General features: G+C 41.2%; 1 long non-coding RNA gene across 2 annotated transcripts in view; it reads left to right on the top strand.

Moving 5' to 3' along the window:
- LOC123277177 (uncharacterized) overlaps positions 1-16,299 on the top strand; it is an 86,531-nt gene extending 70,232 nt beyond the window's left edge. The window contains exon 3 of one of the 2 annotated variants that reach the window (XR_011494554.1): positions 15,151-16,299. This is a non-coding gene — a long non-coding RNA (uncharacterized lncRNA). The remainder of the gene's footprint in view (positions 1-15,150) is intronic. The other variant, XR_011494555.1, reaches the window with a different exon arrangement.
- Positions 16,300-17,741: the final 1,442 nt, after the last annotated feature.

Here is a 17,741-nt window from a genome sequence, read left to right as displayed (position 1 = left end):
TGTAAAGGAAAAATTTTTTCCATAGGAAGCTACATCTAAACGAGAGCTCCTCTACTGGAAAACGTGACGAGCTCTTCTTCAGATGTCCAAGGGATGCTATTTTGGGGACCCCGCTTGACCCTCCCCAGCATCTGAAAGACTATACAGTACTTATTGAAGGATGCCTGAAATTTGAATTGTTTCTCATTTTTCCTAATGGAAATGTTTTGTTTCCTTTCCATTTGTATTGATTTATAACTTAGTGTGAATAAGAATGGGGTTTTTTCCCCAGCTTTATTGAGGTTTAACTGACAAGCGAGACGAGGTTTTGAGAAGGGGTGGGAGGAGAGGGTGTGAATGTTAGACTTGTTAGAAGTGTAGGGGATGTATATTGGACCTATACATATATAAAGAATCTGGTGCCAGGGCCGGCCTAGGGGTGTAGTGGTTAAGTTTGTGTGCTCCACTTTGGCGGCCTGGGGTTCACCAGTTCAGATCCCGGGCACGGTCCTACACACCATTCACCAAGCCATGCTGTGGTGGCATCCCAAAAGCAAAATAGAGGAAGATTGGCATGTTAGCTCAGCAGCAATTCTCCTCAAGCAAAAAGAGGCAGATTGGCAACAGATGTTAGCTCAGGACCACTCTTCCTCACCAAAAAAAAAAAAAAGAAGAAGAATCTGGTGCCTATTCTAATGGAGTTGTACATTCTAGTTGGGGAGAATGGGCCATCAACTCTAATCTTGGAAAGTTGCTACACGGACAGTACTGGAGGGTGTCTGTTGGTAGATACTGAAAGGGGTGTCTGTGGTGGAGGACTACTTTACAAAAATGCGACATTTAAACAGGAACCTGAATGAGCTAAGGAGTCAGTCATGAGAAGGTTCCAGGCAAAGTCCTCAAAGAGGGAATAAACAGGTCTTGCAGAGGTATATATAGCATATATGGCATTTGTGGCTGGAACCTGCAGGTTGGGCTAGATCGTGAGGGCCTTGTAGGTCACAGTAGAGGGAGCTTGGGTCTCAGGCCTGGGTGGCATCTATATAGCAGGTACGCGAGAATCCTTTTATGGCAAAGATTCTCAGACTGTAGTGGCATCAGAATCACCTGAAAAATTTGTTACACCTCAGATTGCTGGCCCCACCCCAAGGGCTTCTAATCGAGCAGGTGTGTGGTGAGGCCTGAGAGTCTGCATCTCTACCAGGTTCCCAGGGGATGCCCAGGCCGCTGGTCCAGGGCCACACCTGGAGAAACACTGCTTAAAAGAGCAGCTCTAGGCAGGTGGTTTTTGTTTATCCTCTGCAGTTACCCCAGAGAAGAGGTTTGCAAGTGGAGGTATTTAGATGGCAGGTATTTCAATGTGATTCCCACTTATCTATCTTTCCCAGAATGCTTTGCTTTTTCTCTTCTTTAGAATGAATCTGAACCTCTGCTTAATATCCGCCCCCAAAGTGGAAAGAGAATTTCCACATGCCATCAAATCACCTTATCAAGTCGCTCCCTCCAGGTTCCCAGACGCCTGTCCTTGTCGGGGCAGTAGGCTGTGACAGGCACTGCACAGGTTGCAAGCAGGGGCTGCTCTCCGCCGTCCCAGGCCCCCTGTGCCCCCATCCTCCTCTCATTCTGGGGCTCCCTGAAAACGCCATCTTCCCAGACATTTATACAAGAGTGAAACAGTTAACAGAGGCCAGCAGCATCGCTGAACTCCAACCAGGAAGCGTTCAGACCGTTAGGAAACATGGGCGAGCAAGTGTTTACTGACCGTGTAATTAATATGATGCCTTGCCCTGTCTATCGGCCCTTAGCACCATATTTCCTGTTCAAGGCAGTGGAAAACGAAAATATTAGTTGCTGTTTGACCAAAGGAATAAGTGTCTTCCAAACGAACACATGATCTATTAGCAGTCCTGCCGAGTCTTCCCATGGGAACAGGCATTTTACTTTGTTTTACAGCTAATTTCTTTCCTACAGCAGGTTCCCAGACACATCAAATGCCTCGCATGTGAGCCTGAAGTTAAGATTTATAGTCCAGGCCCATGTAATTCAATGTCAAACAACTCTGATAACATAAGGGCTGGAAGTCAACCATTTTCTCATGAGTTCTCATAAAAAAGTCATTTTAGCCAAATTGAGTTTGAATAGCGGGTGTGTCTCTGTGACTTGATGGATGCTCCCTAGCCATGAGCCCCTGGGAAGAAGCTGGCTACTTTCTTTTGCTACTGTAGCAATAGGATCTGAAAACAGACTAAGTGATTTCTGGTTGATATTTTTGGATTTTGGATTTTGTTGCTTTTTGCTCTATTTATTTCAAAGGGAGAAAAAGAAACGCAACGTTTTCTCCTCTGATGATGCATTGTACCTACCTTTTCTATCTTCAATTTTTTCCCCCCTGTCCAATTATTTGCTCAAGCCAGCCCTGGTGGTCTAATGGTTAAGATTTGGGGTTCTCATCACTGCTAGCCACGTTCATTGACTGGTCAGGGGACCACACCACCCATCTTTCGGTTGTCATACTGTAGCATCTGCATATTTCTGTGATGCTGAAAGCTATGCCCCTGGTATTTCACATACCAGCAGGGTCACCCATGGCGGACGGGTTTCAGCAGTGCTTCTAGACTAAGACAGACTAGGAAGAAGGACCTGGCCACCTACTTCCGAAAAAATTGGCCGTGGAAACCGTACAAATAACAGCAGGTCATAGTCTGATGCAGTGCCAGAAGGTGAGAGGATGGCACAAAAAGGAGGGACAGGATTCCCTCCTCTGTCCACAGGGGCGCTAGGTGGCAGAATCGACTGAAGGATGCTAGCAACACATTATTTTTGCAGCATCTCTTTTTGACCCACGCAACGTGAGGGTTTATTTCTCTAAAGTAAAACCACCACCTGTGCCAAGAGTCAGTGGGAAAGAAGAGTTTGGTTCTTATCTGCAAGTTCATGGGTTCGCAGACTCCTCTAGAAGGAAAGACCTTTGGGATCACTTAAAACAGTCCCTATTTTACAATTGAAGGGGAAAGGAAGTTAAGGGGCCTTCATAAGAGTGACACAGCCAGCTAGGAGCCAGATCAAGGGTCTAGCGGTTCCTTTCCCTCAGCCCCTATATTCTACCTTGAATTGTTAACTGGCTGTGGGATACTAAAGCCAACACAGCGTTTTGCTTCATGTAGCCCAGTGCTTTCTAGATTACAACAGGATTGACCACGTGACATAAGGAAGCTGATCATACCCATCCCTCGACAGAGCTCACGTCCTGCCAAGAACACCTCAAAACTCGGGGAAAGACCTGTACTGTGTTGGAGCTGAGCATCCGTGGAGAAAAACTGCTCTGGGTTTTCTAAAGAGTGGAAAACAAGAGAGGTGTTGACAATCACTTCAGGACCCACAGGGGGCTTCACCTGCAACATAGTGTAGTGAGTTTGTTCTCTTCTTAAAATACCCGGATTAGGAAAAAAGCAAAGCGAATTAGTAAAACACAGAGGAATTCTAAGAGATGGCTTTAGACCCTACACTAAAGACCCTACAGATCCTAAGATCCTTTAGATCCTACAGATCTGGAATTTCTTTCTTTCTTTACTCGCTTACTCTGGCACAAAGCAAAGTGAACTGTAACAAGCACACACATCTTGCGGAGAAATTTGGATCCCGGAGGGCTTGCAGTTCACAGGAGAGCAAAGGACAGGCAGAGCTCAGACTCTCGGGAACCCTCATGGCCAATAATCTCATTGTGACTCACAGAATGATGACCGTGACACTAATGATGATAAAGACAGAGGGCCCTGAGGATCAAGACAGAGCTTGGGGTAGGGTGGGGAGGCCAACGGGTCTCTCAAATGATCACATAGACCTAGCCTGAGATAGTAGCTGTAAATATTAGTGACCAAAACACAGGAATCATCCCCCGAACAAGGCAATTGTGGGCATCTCTTCCACACTGTCTGTCCTGCATAAAGCAGTACTACTCCAAGTGTGGTCCCAGGACCGACAGCATCAGTACCACCTGGAAGCTTGTTAGAATGCAAATTCTCAGGCTCACCTCAGACCCAGAGAATGAGAATTTCGGAGTGGGGTCTGGAAATCTGATCAAACAAGCTCTCTAGCTGATTCTTGCTTACCAAGAAGATTGAAAAGTGTTGGTAAGAAGAACTTATATGATGGACATATAAAGGCAACCTTATGGAGAGGATGTGTGTTTGCTAGGACTGTAGGAGGATTTGTTGCTTGAGTGTTAAAGTCTGTTTTTTGTTTTTGTTTTCCTTAGATACCTGGTTATGGAGATAACTGAGATACGAAATGGGAATTTACTTTTCCTTATTTGCTCAACTTGGAATTGATTATAGGAATTATTAATTAACTCTAGGTAATCGAATTAAATCCAGGATTCAGATGGGTATTTCTTAGCATGAAAGGGGACTGAAATTTGGGGTTTTATGCTATCTTTGCATTCAGAAAGTCAGTGTAGAGAAGAAATATAAACTTCTTCCTCGTTGGAATTTCCAGTTTCTACCTGTAGATTTCCCATGGCTTCCTGCGGAGAAAGGGCCACCTGCTTTAGAATCGGATCCTGGTTTCAAAATTTGCCTCTGCCACTTTAAAAACTGTTTCCCTGCACAAGCTGCCAATCCTATTTCAGCCTCTGTTTCTTCATCTGTAAAATGGAAGAATAGCAGCTGCCTCATAGCGTTCTTATGAGGATTAAAAAGGTCAAATGAGGTGGTATAAGCAAAATATCTAGAACCTAGCTTAGCTTGTGGCCAGTTCCCACATAATGGGGCATATGATTATGGTGATGATGGCTGTGATGATAATGATGTTGACTCCTGGTAAACAGGATTGAGGTCAGAGGGTAACAGTCTTTTCCTTAGTAACTTCTTTCAGAGGTTTTAATGTAAATCATATTGAAGGATAATGTATTTGATGAAGGATACAGATCATAAATATGCAGCTCTGTGACTTTTACAAAGCAATTACAAACCAGCACTGAATCAAGAAACAGAACATGGCCAGCCTGAAGTCCCCATACCCCCGGCCAGTCACCATCTGCCTAAGGGTAGCCACTATTTGGTGATTTTAGTACCAGAGACTCATTTTTCCTGGTTTTGAAACTTTATATAAGTGAATCATACAGTATGTGCTTTTCTGTGTCTGGCTTCTTGTGGTCAAATTTTTTTTTATCGTGAGAATGATCCATATTGTAGCATGTTATTGTAGATTGTTCATTCTCATTGTTAAATAGTATCTTACTGTTTAAATATACCATAATTTTTTTGGTAGGTATCGTTTCCAGTTTTTTAAATTATGATTAGTGCTTTCTGAATATTTGTGAACGTTCCTTGATGAACAAATGTATGTGTATCTGCTGGGTATCTAACTAGGAGTAAAATGGCTGGGGCATAGGATATGCATGTGTTCAGTTTTAATAGTCCTGCCAGATGGTTTTCTAACGTGGTTGCACAGATTTATACTCTCACCATCAAAGAATGAGGGTTCTAATTACTCTAATTTCTCGCCAACATTTGATATAGTCTATTCCTTCTCGTGGTGTATGTGGAATCTCACTGGGGTTTTAATTTTCATTTCCCTGAAGAACGGTGAAATTGAGCACCTTTTGACCTGGCCACTTAGATATCCTCTTTTGAGAAATGCACATTTCAATCTTTCTCCCATTAAAAAAAAAATTATGGTCATCTTTTTTCTTATTGATTTGGAAGCATTCTTTATATGTTCTGGAGATTAGTCCTTTGCCAGATATATTTATTTCAAATTCCTTCTCCTGTTCTCTGACTTGCCTGTTTTCATCCCTGGTAAAATTTTGCATGGCTTTTAATTTTCTGAAATTAGAAGCCAGAAAATATAGAACAGCTAGTTACTTTTGAATTTCAAATAAATTACAAATAATTTTCCAGTATAAGCATGCCCCAAATACACATGGTACATCTTTATAAATACTTATAGGGAAATCCTTACAGTAAATCTTATTCATTGTTTATCCGAATTTTAAATTTCACTGGTTGTCCTGTGTTTCTATTTGCTACATCTGACAATTCTACTCATAAAGCTATTTTCCTTTGGGGGCTCCAGTTTTTTAGGGGTGGAGACACAGAGCATCGAGGTAGGAAGGGGGCACTTGCTTAATCAGTTAGAGAATCTTGGTTTTGGAGCCCCATCCGATATACATCAGAGTATTTTGAAATCCTGTCTTTTAATTTTTTCAACTTAAACTTTCTGTATCTTCTAACTAAACTATTCCTAAGTAATTATCATTGGACATATAACATATTCTTAAATGTGGGGTTCAATTCAATTTGACTTTTCCTCTCTTTGATTCTGAACCAGGCAGTTCCGTCTTCAGTGGCCAATATTAGGGGAGGTCCAAATGGAAAGTGATTCAATACCTCAGCTCTTGCTTCTGTTTACTTTCCTCGGACTTAACTACTTTCCTCAAAGTCAAGTTATTTTTTTTAACTCCCTTCCACTCACCACTTCATGTTTACTGAGGGACTGAGTAGCTTGGAAGTAAAGTACAGGAAAAACAGCTGTTACTGTGGCTGGTGCAAAAAAAAAAAAAAAAGATGTATTAGGAGGAAAAGGTCAGAAGAAATTGGAGGATGGATGCAAGAAAGAGAGACAGTAGAGCTGATTCTGTGGAAGGGACTGACTGCCTGGAGTAAGAAGGACTAAAATGGCCAAAACGGGGCAATTTGTGAAAGAGAAAGAACCAGGAGAAGAGGGTTCAATTCCATAAACGTTATTTGAGTAACATGTTTCAGCCCTCTGCCAGGATTGGAAAAAATCAGAGGATAAAGTGAAATTTAGGTTTGAAATGGGTTATGGAAATGGACTTGTCAGTTAGAAACTGAAAAGAATGCTATGGATCATATGGTGATGAAGAGAATATGGAAGTCGTGTAAAAGGAGAAGAAAAGACTGAGAATCCATCGGAATGGAGTATCACACATCAGAGAGTCTCTGGGAAGGACACTCAGAGACTGAGTCTGGTCTTGATTTCTTCATAATTGTTAAGATATTGGGCAATTTAGTTAGCACCCGTTCCCACTCATTTTCCCCAACTGTGAAGTGATGGTATTGGTCCTCACTATTCAAAGTGTGGTTCCTGGACCAGCAGCATCTGCAGCATCTGGGAGCTTGTTAGAAATGCAGAATCCGGGCCTCTCCCCAGGTCTGCTGAATCAGAATCTCTAGGAGTAGATGTGTTTTAACAATTGCTCTCGGTGGTTATATAGCATTCTGATGTATGAGAAGTAATGGCCTACCCCAGTGCTTTTCAACCTTTAATGTGCATCAGAATCAGAGACTTGTTAAATTCTGTAGGTCTGGGGTAGATCTGACAAGCTCTTAGCGGAAGCCAATACCACTGGTCAGCAGACCACACTTTGAGTAGCAAGGGTCTAAAATGGTCTCTAAGCTCCCTATGAATTAAAAAAATAAGAGAAGAAGAACATTAATTAAAGAGAAAAATAAGAGATAAAAGGTAAAAGTAAATCAATATCACTAGATACATTTATATGGACAACAGTGTTTATGAGACCATTTTTCATAGCAATAGTTGTATTGTCCTAGAGAGGAGTAGAAGACAAATAAAACTTTTTCTGTATCTACTCTGTTAGAGATTGTGTTTATGATTTGAAGATAAAGCTCTTCTGGAAAAATCTACATAGGGAATGATGTCTTGATTATCATTGCCCTCATAGCAGAGTGTGTGTAATAGTCTTTCCCCAAATCATGAACTTTTATGAATTTGTACTTGTGCAAGACCCACCCCCCCCTTAAATATTTGTATACAGACATAGACAGTTTCTTAGTGGCAGCAAATCAGGACAGATTCCTGATCCAGGGTAGGCCACAAATGTCTTGGCCCCAGCATAGCTCCCAGGCCTGAGGAATCCCAGCCTGTACCACATTTTAACAAGGCAAACCCCAGACAGTTAGAGTTCAGGCTACGGGAAGTGGCAGGAAGCTCCTGGCAGGCAGCCCCCAGAACTGAAGATTAACTTGGGAATTTAAGCACACAAATATCTCTGTCTAGAAAATTGTCACGGTAGGTGAAGGCCTCTTATCATCTGCTGATGTGGAGGGATTCAGGGCAAGAGAAAAGCATCAGGTGGATGTTGGATGAGAAAGATCTGTGTTCCAGGATCTTGTAACACAGAGAAGGATGTGAACAGGGAAAAAAGGATGGATCAGAAGTTCATTTTTCAATCAACATTGATGATGATGATGATGATGATGTATTTTAAGCACTTTAAGTGTCAGTCTCTTTTTCAAAGCTTCATGTGTATTATTTAGTTCTCACAATAGCCTTGTAGGCTGGACTTTATTATTAACTCCATTTTATAAATGAGGAAACAGAGGTCACAAGTTGGTTAGGTAATTTGTACAAAAGTCATACAGCAATGAAATGCTGAAAGCTTGTCATAAGTCAGAGAGTATATCTCAAAAGCCATCATGCTCATTGTTTCTTGATCCCTATTAGATCATAGGTTAGAGTTTGTGTAACTTAGTGTAGGGTAGCAGAAAGAGTCTTGAAATCTGAAATAGGAATGTTCACTCCTAGTATTGCCACTGATTAGATGGTATGGTGGATCGATTGCAAAAATGGCCCCAAGTCTTCCCTTTTCTGTAACCCATTCTTTGCAATGAGATTTTGCAGCAACTCCCATCAAGCGATAGAAACTATTTCTCTGCCCCTGGCCTTAGGACTTGCTTTGGCCAATCAAATGCAGTAAAAATGAAGCCTGGGCCTCAAGAGGCTTTGCATGCTCTTCTTTGCTGTCTTGGAACACCTCTAACACCATGAGACCTAGTCAAGACTAACTTGCTAAAAGATGGGAGACACATGGCCTAAGCACCTCCGTTGCCCCAGCTTGCAACCATTCAACCATCAGACATAGACAGATCCTGTTCTAGCCAGTCAGCTGCCAGGTGACTCACCAGAATTCGTGAATGAACCCAGCCAAAATCAGCTTAGCTTGGCCCAGATCAGCAAGACTGCCTAGATGACCCATAGCCATATAAGTAACAATTTAGGTTGTTGTTGTAGGGCACTAAGTTTAGGGTGGTTTGTTATGTAGCAACAAATAACTGATACATAGCACGATCCAGGGAAAGCCATTTAAACCCTATGGAATGTTGACGGAATGACACAGGTGAGACCATCCTCCAGACTTATCATAATTCCCTCAACCTTTTCTTGGGAGGGTGTGATATCCTGTTCAGCTTCATCAGGAACTTGGAGCCCACTTTCTTCTCCATGTTACAGATGTTTGTGGGTGGATACAAGGACTAATTCTCAAAGCCCACCATAACCTCGAACCCAACATGTGAACATGTTGGCAGCCCACCATTATGGATCTTGGCTCTACCCCTCACCTTGGCATCTCATTCACAGTGGGGCTCCTCCTTCTCCTTTTGCCTTCCAGGAGATGCTCAGCAATCCACCAAGTCTATATATGTTTTGCCTCTTTGAAACTTTAATTAGTGGTGTCTTGAATCTTGATTGCTTCAGTGGTGGCCAGTTTGTTTGACTTCTTGAAACGGACACGTAGAAGGTGTAAAACATGCTTACTCATTAGATTCAAGAAAAGCAGAGAAGTCCTCATTGCAAATATCCAGGAAGATAGTCCATTTTATTTTCAAACTATCGCTTCGGTGGGCAGATAAATGGTTGGTTTATGGGAGCTGGTTTGCTTTCTATTGCGTAAAAACTTTCTCTAGCTATTAATAATGTTAATTTAAATTCTGGAGAGAAGACAGTCTAATCTATTTGCTATGATGTAGGTTCCATTAACTGCTGTGTGAAGGGATAAGATTTTCTCTGTCTCTAGAAAGGGAAGAAAAAGGATCTCAGTTTTGTTGGTTGCTGCCTCACTGAAGCTGTCTGAGTATGCCACATGTGTGTGGTTTAGCTGGCGACCATGGTGTCTGTATGTATGTGGTCATAGATTTGTTATAACCTCTTGTCTGCCAAGGCAAGACCGCCAGTTCCATTTTAATTCTAAGTTAACCTCAGGCTGGAGCCAATCCACGCTGCTTGAACATAAACGCTGACACTTAATCCACTCATCTTCTTGGCCCCACAATTTGTTTTTCTTTTTCTTTTATTTTTTACTAAGGGAGTTTGAACATTTGTTAGCAATCCAAAACCAACACTTTGTATACAAGACATAGTGATTACATAATCCTTTATAGGTTCTTATACTTTCACTATAATGCAAACTTTGCAGTGGTTTCATAAAATGTCTCAAATTGAAGAGCAATTTCTAAATGACATCCTTGCAGCTAGGGCATCAAATTTTACTGTGGTGATAATTGCAATACTTTTGAGAAATATGGGATCGATAACTTGAGTGGAAGGCTCTCTTTTTAAAGAATGGCCTCAGATAGGCATCTGGTCACTGTGTCTTTTGAAATGGGTATGACCTGGACTTGTGTATTTCCACAGCCTGGTGGTGCAAATGAAAGTGACAAGATGATATTGTGCAAGGAAAATTGAATTATCCCCCCCCAATTTTACCTTTTTGTATGTGTATATGAGGAATATTGTCACTGAGCTGACATCTGTGCCATCCTTCCTCTATTTTGTATGTGGGACGCCACCACAGCATGGCTTGATGAGCACTGTATAGGTCCACGCCCAGGATCTGAACCTGCAAACTCTGGGCCAGCAAAGCAGAGGGTGCAAACTTAACTACTATGCCACCAGGCTGCCCTGCCTAATTTTAATTTTTAATCAAAGGAAAAGAAGAGATGAGTTTGTTAAGCTAATTTTCAAAACCGATAGTCAATCAGTATTATGTGCATGGCTATGATGGGATTTGCATCCTTAATTCTTAAGTCTGAATTTAAATCTACTAATTCTTAGGCAATCTGAGCAATTGTGAGCTTGACAAAGAGTTGGAAAATTTTTTCCCTAATGTTGTTTTGTGGCAAGCTTACACGGTGGCCTATGTCCACTGGGCCAATTGCAAAAGTTACTTGATTTAAGTATATTTCTATATTTGGAGTTATACTTGTTCTCCGAGACAGCCTGCCCTCTTTCCAGAAACCTCACTCAGTGGCTTGTTTGCAGAAGTAACCAGTTAGATACTTTGTGAAATTGCCAAGGGTTCCTCTCTTAGTAACTAACCAAGTTTTACAAACATCACATTGTCGTGAGTTAAAAATAAATCTTTTTGGGCTGATTGGAGAAGAATGCCATAGTTAACTGCTACAAACATCGGGAGTGTTATGGGTGACACTAAGAAGAGCACTGATGTTTCAGCCAATCACATCTGAATTCCTCCCTGTGGAGAGCTAGATTCAGTCCTTACAGGACTCCTCTGGGATGGAATATCAGGATGTTAAGGGAAGAGTGGAGGAAATACTGGCTTACGAACTCATCAAATGATCTACGTAAGAGCTCCAATTCCATCAGCACACCTCTAATGCACCAGTGATTGGCAAATTGTTCAACTCTATCCAAGCCTTAGTTTTCTCATCTGTAAAATGAGGATAATAAATATTTCAACAGGACTGTGGTGAGGATTATATTAGACACTCTATGCCCAGTCGTTGACCTGACCTGCTCTCTCGCCTCCTTCCCTTCTGCCTTCTCGCCTCCCTCCCTCCTGCCTTCTCCTCCTCCATTACAGAATACAGCCCAAACTTCCTAAGATGTGTGCTAGGCCTTCTGCAGTCTTCCCTTAGCCTGCCTTTCCTGCAGAGGCTCTCTCCAACCCCTCAACCCCACAGGCATCTAATTCTGGCCAGCTCTACACCTCCATGCCTCACGGCTCATGACAGTCCCTTTGCCAGAAATGCCGCTTTATCTCCATTCACATGACAACCCCCGCCCTTTTTCTAAGACTCAGCTCAAACATCACTTTCTCCCAGAAGCTTCCTCTCAGCTGACCCATCTCTACCCTGGTCTCCTCCAGCCTCTGTGTATGCTGCTAGCATAATATCTCTCATTTTTGCTTAGCATTTACCTACTGAATATGAACATGATGCCACTATTGCTGCCATTATTCTTATTACTAATTCACTTCTATATCTTTCTGCTTCCTTGGCTGCATGATTCCAGATCTATTTTAGGATGTTTCTTTCAATTAGAATTTTAAAAATGTGATTGAATTTGAGTAGTCACCTTCAAGTTGGGCTGACAGGACATGTACAGATAGAAATCTTTGAAGTCTGCTGATAAGAAGCAGCCTAGAATTCCAAGCCTACTCCTTCATTTAATAGATGAGGAAAATAAAGTCAAGAGAGATTGATGGGCTTGAAAAAGTCAACATAACTTGGTAGTACAGAGAAAAAGAGACCAGGTGGTCTGATTTCCAGCCCAGTACATGTAGTAGGGAAGAAAATTAAGTCAGAAATAAGCATTCATTTTCCTTCTTTTGCTAACAGTTCTTTGATTTTCCTTTGGGGAGTCATACTTCCTTAACTGTCTGTCCTGGTCTAGCTGAGAGGGATACTTCCTCAGCCCTAAGGGTGGATGTGTGACCCAGGCCAGATGCATTAGCATGTTCTATACCCTCAGCTACACTGATTGGTTTGCAACAGACCTGTGTTTCAGCTTGGCTCAGTGATAGTCAATCTCAGAACTTTTGCTTGAACTGTGGAGAAGAAGACTCTTTGGAATTACTAACCATGAACATGGTTTAGCCTTGGTCTCTTGGAGGTTACCTCGTGAAAGGCTGAGTTGAGAGTGAAGCTAAGGCAAAGAGACAATATACCAAGAGGGAGGGAAGTAGAGGAAGAGGAGGAGGAAGAGAGTGAGAGCAAGAGAGAATGAGTAAGAGTGTGGAATCCAGAATAAATATATCATTTGAACCCCTGGATCCAGCAGTAGATGGAGTAGGATATCTTGAAAACTTTAGACACATGAGTCTGTAATTCTCTTCTTTGCTTAAGCTAATTTAACTAAGGCTTTTCTGTTACTTGTGATTCAAAGAGTCCTGAATTATATACCATCTAACTCTATTGCTGCTCATTTCTAGAGAGATCCTTAATATTTTAATTCTAGAATTTTCTGGCTCAGTTACTTAAATGTGACTATCTTTCTGAGCCTCAGTTTATTAATATTTTATTGAGAACAATAACATCTACTTCATATTTGGCAAGATAAAATAAGGTACACTTGTAAAGCATCAGCACAGACTAGATGTTCAATTAATGGTATTCATTACGATGATTATTAATCTGATATATCATGCTTTGATATTTGGATACTATAGCGATTCTTAGTGTGTGTGTGTGTGTGTGTGTGTGTACAGTTTGTTTTTAATTTTCAAATGTAGAACAAATTTTGAAGTCAGTCTGCAGGAGTGTTATCAACATGCCTGCATTAAAAGCACAATGCATGAATACATTTAAGCTATGTAACGCCTCCTACCTGTCAAGCCCTCTTCCAAGCATTTTACAAATATTAATTTATTTAATCCTTACAGCAAATTGAGGAGGTGAGTTCTGGTATTATTTCCTTTGTACAGATGGAGAAACTGAGGCACTTAGGAGGTTAAGCATCTTTCCCATTGTCATGTAGTTAATCAGTAGCAGAATTGGGGCCTAAACAAGGCAGTCTAATGCTACAGGCCATACTTTTTGTCACTGTGTTTTACTGCCTCTTAGCAAAAGCTTATAGGCCATGGTCCTGTGACCAATAGCGTCAGCCTCAGTGGGGAACTTGTTAGAAATGCATATTCTCAGGTCCGTCTCCAGAACTACTGAATCAGAAACTGTGAATGTGAGGCCCAGCAAGCTCAGTGTTAACAAGCTCTTTAGGTGATTCTGATACAAGCTAAAGTTTGAGAATACCTGTCCTAGGTCATTAAATTTAAGCTAAAATTCCCAAACCGGTGCTTCTAGTGTATTAGAGTGATTATAAAGCAACAAGTGATTATATATGGTGCAACCAGTGATTTGTGAATGCCTGCTACATGCTAGCTACCATTATACTTGCAGGTGTTGCATGCAGAGCAAAACCAGAAGTATTCCCTGGGAAACAAACAGTCAAATATGGACATAAATAAATCCAAGATCTCAGCTGTCAGCTCTGATAATTTGCAGGAAGGAAAGGAGAAGTGTGATGCTAGAGCACATATCATGGGGTGGAGATGGTGGTGTCATAAAAGTCTTTCCTGAGTAAGCGCTGTGTGAGGACCTGTGAAACCGATGGTTCTCAAATTTGGCTGTACATTGCAATCACCTGGGGAGCCTTAAGAATGCCAGTTCTCAGGCCACATCCCAGACCAATCAAACCAGAAAATCAGGGGTGGGGCCCAGGCATCAATATTTTTAAAGCTCCCAGGTGATTCTAATGTGCAGCCGAGGTCTGGAGTCACCGTGTTACAGGCTGCATAGGAAGTATTTAGGCATGATGGGAGAGTGGGCAGCTGGAAGTTAGTGTCCAAACAAAGAGATTTTGAAAGAGCAAAAAAAAAAAGGAAAAGGCATAAGATTTGTCTATGCATAACGCACTCATTTAATATAATGCATTTAATACATTGATGACTAGAACAGATTAGCTTCTAATTACGAGCTATTAATACATGTATTTAGAAGACATGTCAGGAAACTGGAAAATACAATACTAAGAGATAGATGAATTCAGCTAGAGTGGTCTACCTCTTACCTCACATAAAAAATTTCAATAAACCTTTATGGAGTGACTACTAAGTGCTCTCTACTAGAAACTCTGAAGGTATGCCTGAATTTGCAAATCTTTCCCACCCCCCAATAATTTCAAGGTCTGCTGTTGTAAAGCTTCTAGGAAAAGTAGTTTTTATTACAATATAAAATTGTACATGATTATGGTTATGTACTGACACAGGGGAAAAATAATTAGAAAATATGTGAGCTGTGTTCGGCTCAACATATTATTTCCAAAGCAATTTAAGTAACTGGATATAATTAGTTGAAGAAGTGTATTGTCTGAGACTAAAATGTGAAGTATTGATTGTATTGTTGGTCTCAGTTAATAGCTCCCCTGCATCCATGTTCTGGGCAATGAGATGTTGCAGCTTCTCCCTATAAAGAGGGTCTATTTCCCCAGCCCTTGACTTTGGGCTGGCCTCGTGATTTGCTTTGACCAGTAGAAAGCAGAGGAATTGATGGTATGCCACTTCTACGTCTCGGCCTCAAGAATTCTTGCATGATTCTGTTTTCTCTTGCTCAGCTAGCCCACTGGAGAATGAGAGAGACCCATGGCCCAATCACCTCCATTGCCTCAGCCAACAGCCAGTCAACTCTCAGACTCAAGAGCTGCCTAGGTGACCCATAGGGACCACAGACACATGATGGAGCACAGCCGAGACAAGAAGAAACAGCCAGCTGAACCCAACCTAAATTGCTGACCTGCAGAATCATAAGCTAAATAAATGGTTATTGTTTTAAGCCATAATATTTTAGTGTGGTCTTTTACATAGAAATCACTAGCTGATAAATAAGCTCTAGGAAACTTTAAAATAATTTGTGAAGTGGTCAGGAGACTCCTTCTGAACAATAACCGTTGTGAAAACGATGTTAATTAAAAATAAAAGTTATGAATGCTAATTATACTTTTTCTATTGTAGCTGTTAGCCTATGCTGCTTTACTGTAATATAATTATCAAATTAATTTGGTTCAAACCTAAGACAAGGGGTTTCTATGTAGCAGTGATTTGTCTATCTTGGCAGAAATGGGAATATCAAAGGAACACGTTGAGTTTGTAATTGTGTGATGTTATTTATAAGCAGGAGTGATTTTGGAGCAAGAAGCTCTAATATGGATTTTGTTCTATGAAAATTACTCATAGAATCCTGTTCCCCTAATTCAAGGCCACAAATAATTTAAAGTAAATAAAACAGGATACATGGACAAGAGAGTCTCTATTTCCCTTACTCTACAACGTGTGTCTCACACTGCATCTGCTTTATTATCAGTCCTGATAAACTCTGGGGGAGAAAAGCCAGGGGTAAGCCACTTGATTTTGTCATGAAATGTCTCCAACACATCTTTGAGTGTGGGATCTTCTTTCAGGCCACCACGTCCAAGTGCCATTTGCTAATGGGCCTTTTCCCATGAGTAAGGAAGCTGGGTCACTTGCAGGACACGTGTCAGGAGGAGACAAGAGAGCATGAGAAACATGCTCACAACCACAGTTATCCAGGGCTGGAATGGGTGGAGGCGGGTCCTGCTCCATGGTTATATATTCTGGTTATGCCATTTTAATGATCTCTGTATATCTTTTCTATTTCTGAAGATACACATATACATGTACAAGATCAGAATCCCAAGGCTGGGAAACGGGAATCTAAAAAGATATTAAACTCTATTTGGATTTTTAAAACCAGTTATTTGCTGAGTTCTTAAAATATCCATTTTCAGTACATGAAGACGTCTGCGCTTCTGAGAAGTGCATGGGTTTGCTGGCTGGAAGTGTAGTGGTTCTCCCTCTGTTCATTTCTGCCAGCATCGTTCTCCATTTTCCCTCGAATGGAGTCTGAGGGGACCACCTGCCATGGACCACTGGTCCATGGAAATAGTTCAGATTCTCATGGGCAGACAGTGTCCTGTGGTGGATTTGAGACTAATTTGGAGGTTGGGAGACTTAGCTATAATTCTCACCCTGCCCCTCTTTCCTGAGTGATCCTGGGTATGTCATTTAGCCACCAACTAGTTCTTGTTTCATCTAGAAAACAAGATAATCTCTTAAGTTCCTTAGCAGCTATTTCCTATGACAGCAACTGGGCAACGTTGGAAGACAGTACTCACTGACATGGCCACTGTATATAGGATTTTCATTTGTTTTGTCTCAAGAGCTAAAACATTAGACTAAAAAACTTTAAGGTGTTTCCTCGACCACCCCTCCCTGCCCAGCTCTAAAAGACATGTTTTGAACTTAAAAAGTCTTTAATGCCTTAGTGCCCATATCTAGGTAGTATTTGCAATTGAACCTTGATTGTGAAATAATTTAGAGGTATTTCCATTTAACATGTTTAAAGTGAAAATTTTGATGCTTAAAAGGGGATGTGTCAATTTTTTGGAGTTTTTACTTACATGAACTTGGAATAATGTTTGCAATTCGCTGGTTCTGGACCTTCTTATCAGAGGAGTTACAGCCCTTTTAGCAACTCCATTAAGTTATCTTTACAGAAACATATTCCGATGCCAAGGTTCGGTTAAGGAGTTTTATTGTTATCCAGAGGATGCTGCCATTTTAAGAGAAGAAAGCTTTCCTTTTCAGGAAAAGACTTCTGACCAACTTTGGCTGAGGCTTAAGCAATGGTTTATGGGTTCCAGTTGACCCATTTGTTGTGGGTCTAGGCCAAATGAGTTTTCTATTGATAGGATGTCTCCTCCGATTACACTTTATCTTTGGAAGGGGATCTAAGGATGGAAGAAGGAGAGATGATGAGAAATGCATCTTCTCTTCCCTGCGAAAGCTTGGGAGAAAGCATCCTATACCACACAGTCCCTCTCTCATTTCATGGATGGTAAACTGTAGTGTGTCATGTCCTGAAGTTTGTGTGATTAGATGCACCTTCTCTAGGGTGAGACGCTTTAAGGACAATAGTGCAGGAGACTAATGCTTTATGCTACACGACATTTTGCTGTATATTGATGTGACAATTGGGACAGGCTGGTTTATGTGGTGAATTCTTAGAGTATTTCTTATTTGCATGGCTCATTAGAAGCTTCACATTCTAAAGCTTACAAATCTTGACAGTGACAACCTAGTAGGTAATTTCGGTGTTGATTTTGTGTGTGTGTTAGTTTTTTATTGA

Source organism: Equus asinus, chromosome 15 (genome assembly GCF_041296235.1).
Source record: "Equus asinus isolate D_3611 breed Donkey chromosome 15, EquAss-T2T_v2, whole genome shotgun sequence".
NCBI lineage: Eukaryota > Metazoa > Chordata > Mammalia > Perissodactyla > Equidae > Equus > Equus asinus.
The sequence above is the reverse complement of the archived record's forward strand: the minus strand, read 5'-3'. Positions and strand labels throughout refer to the sequence as shown.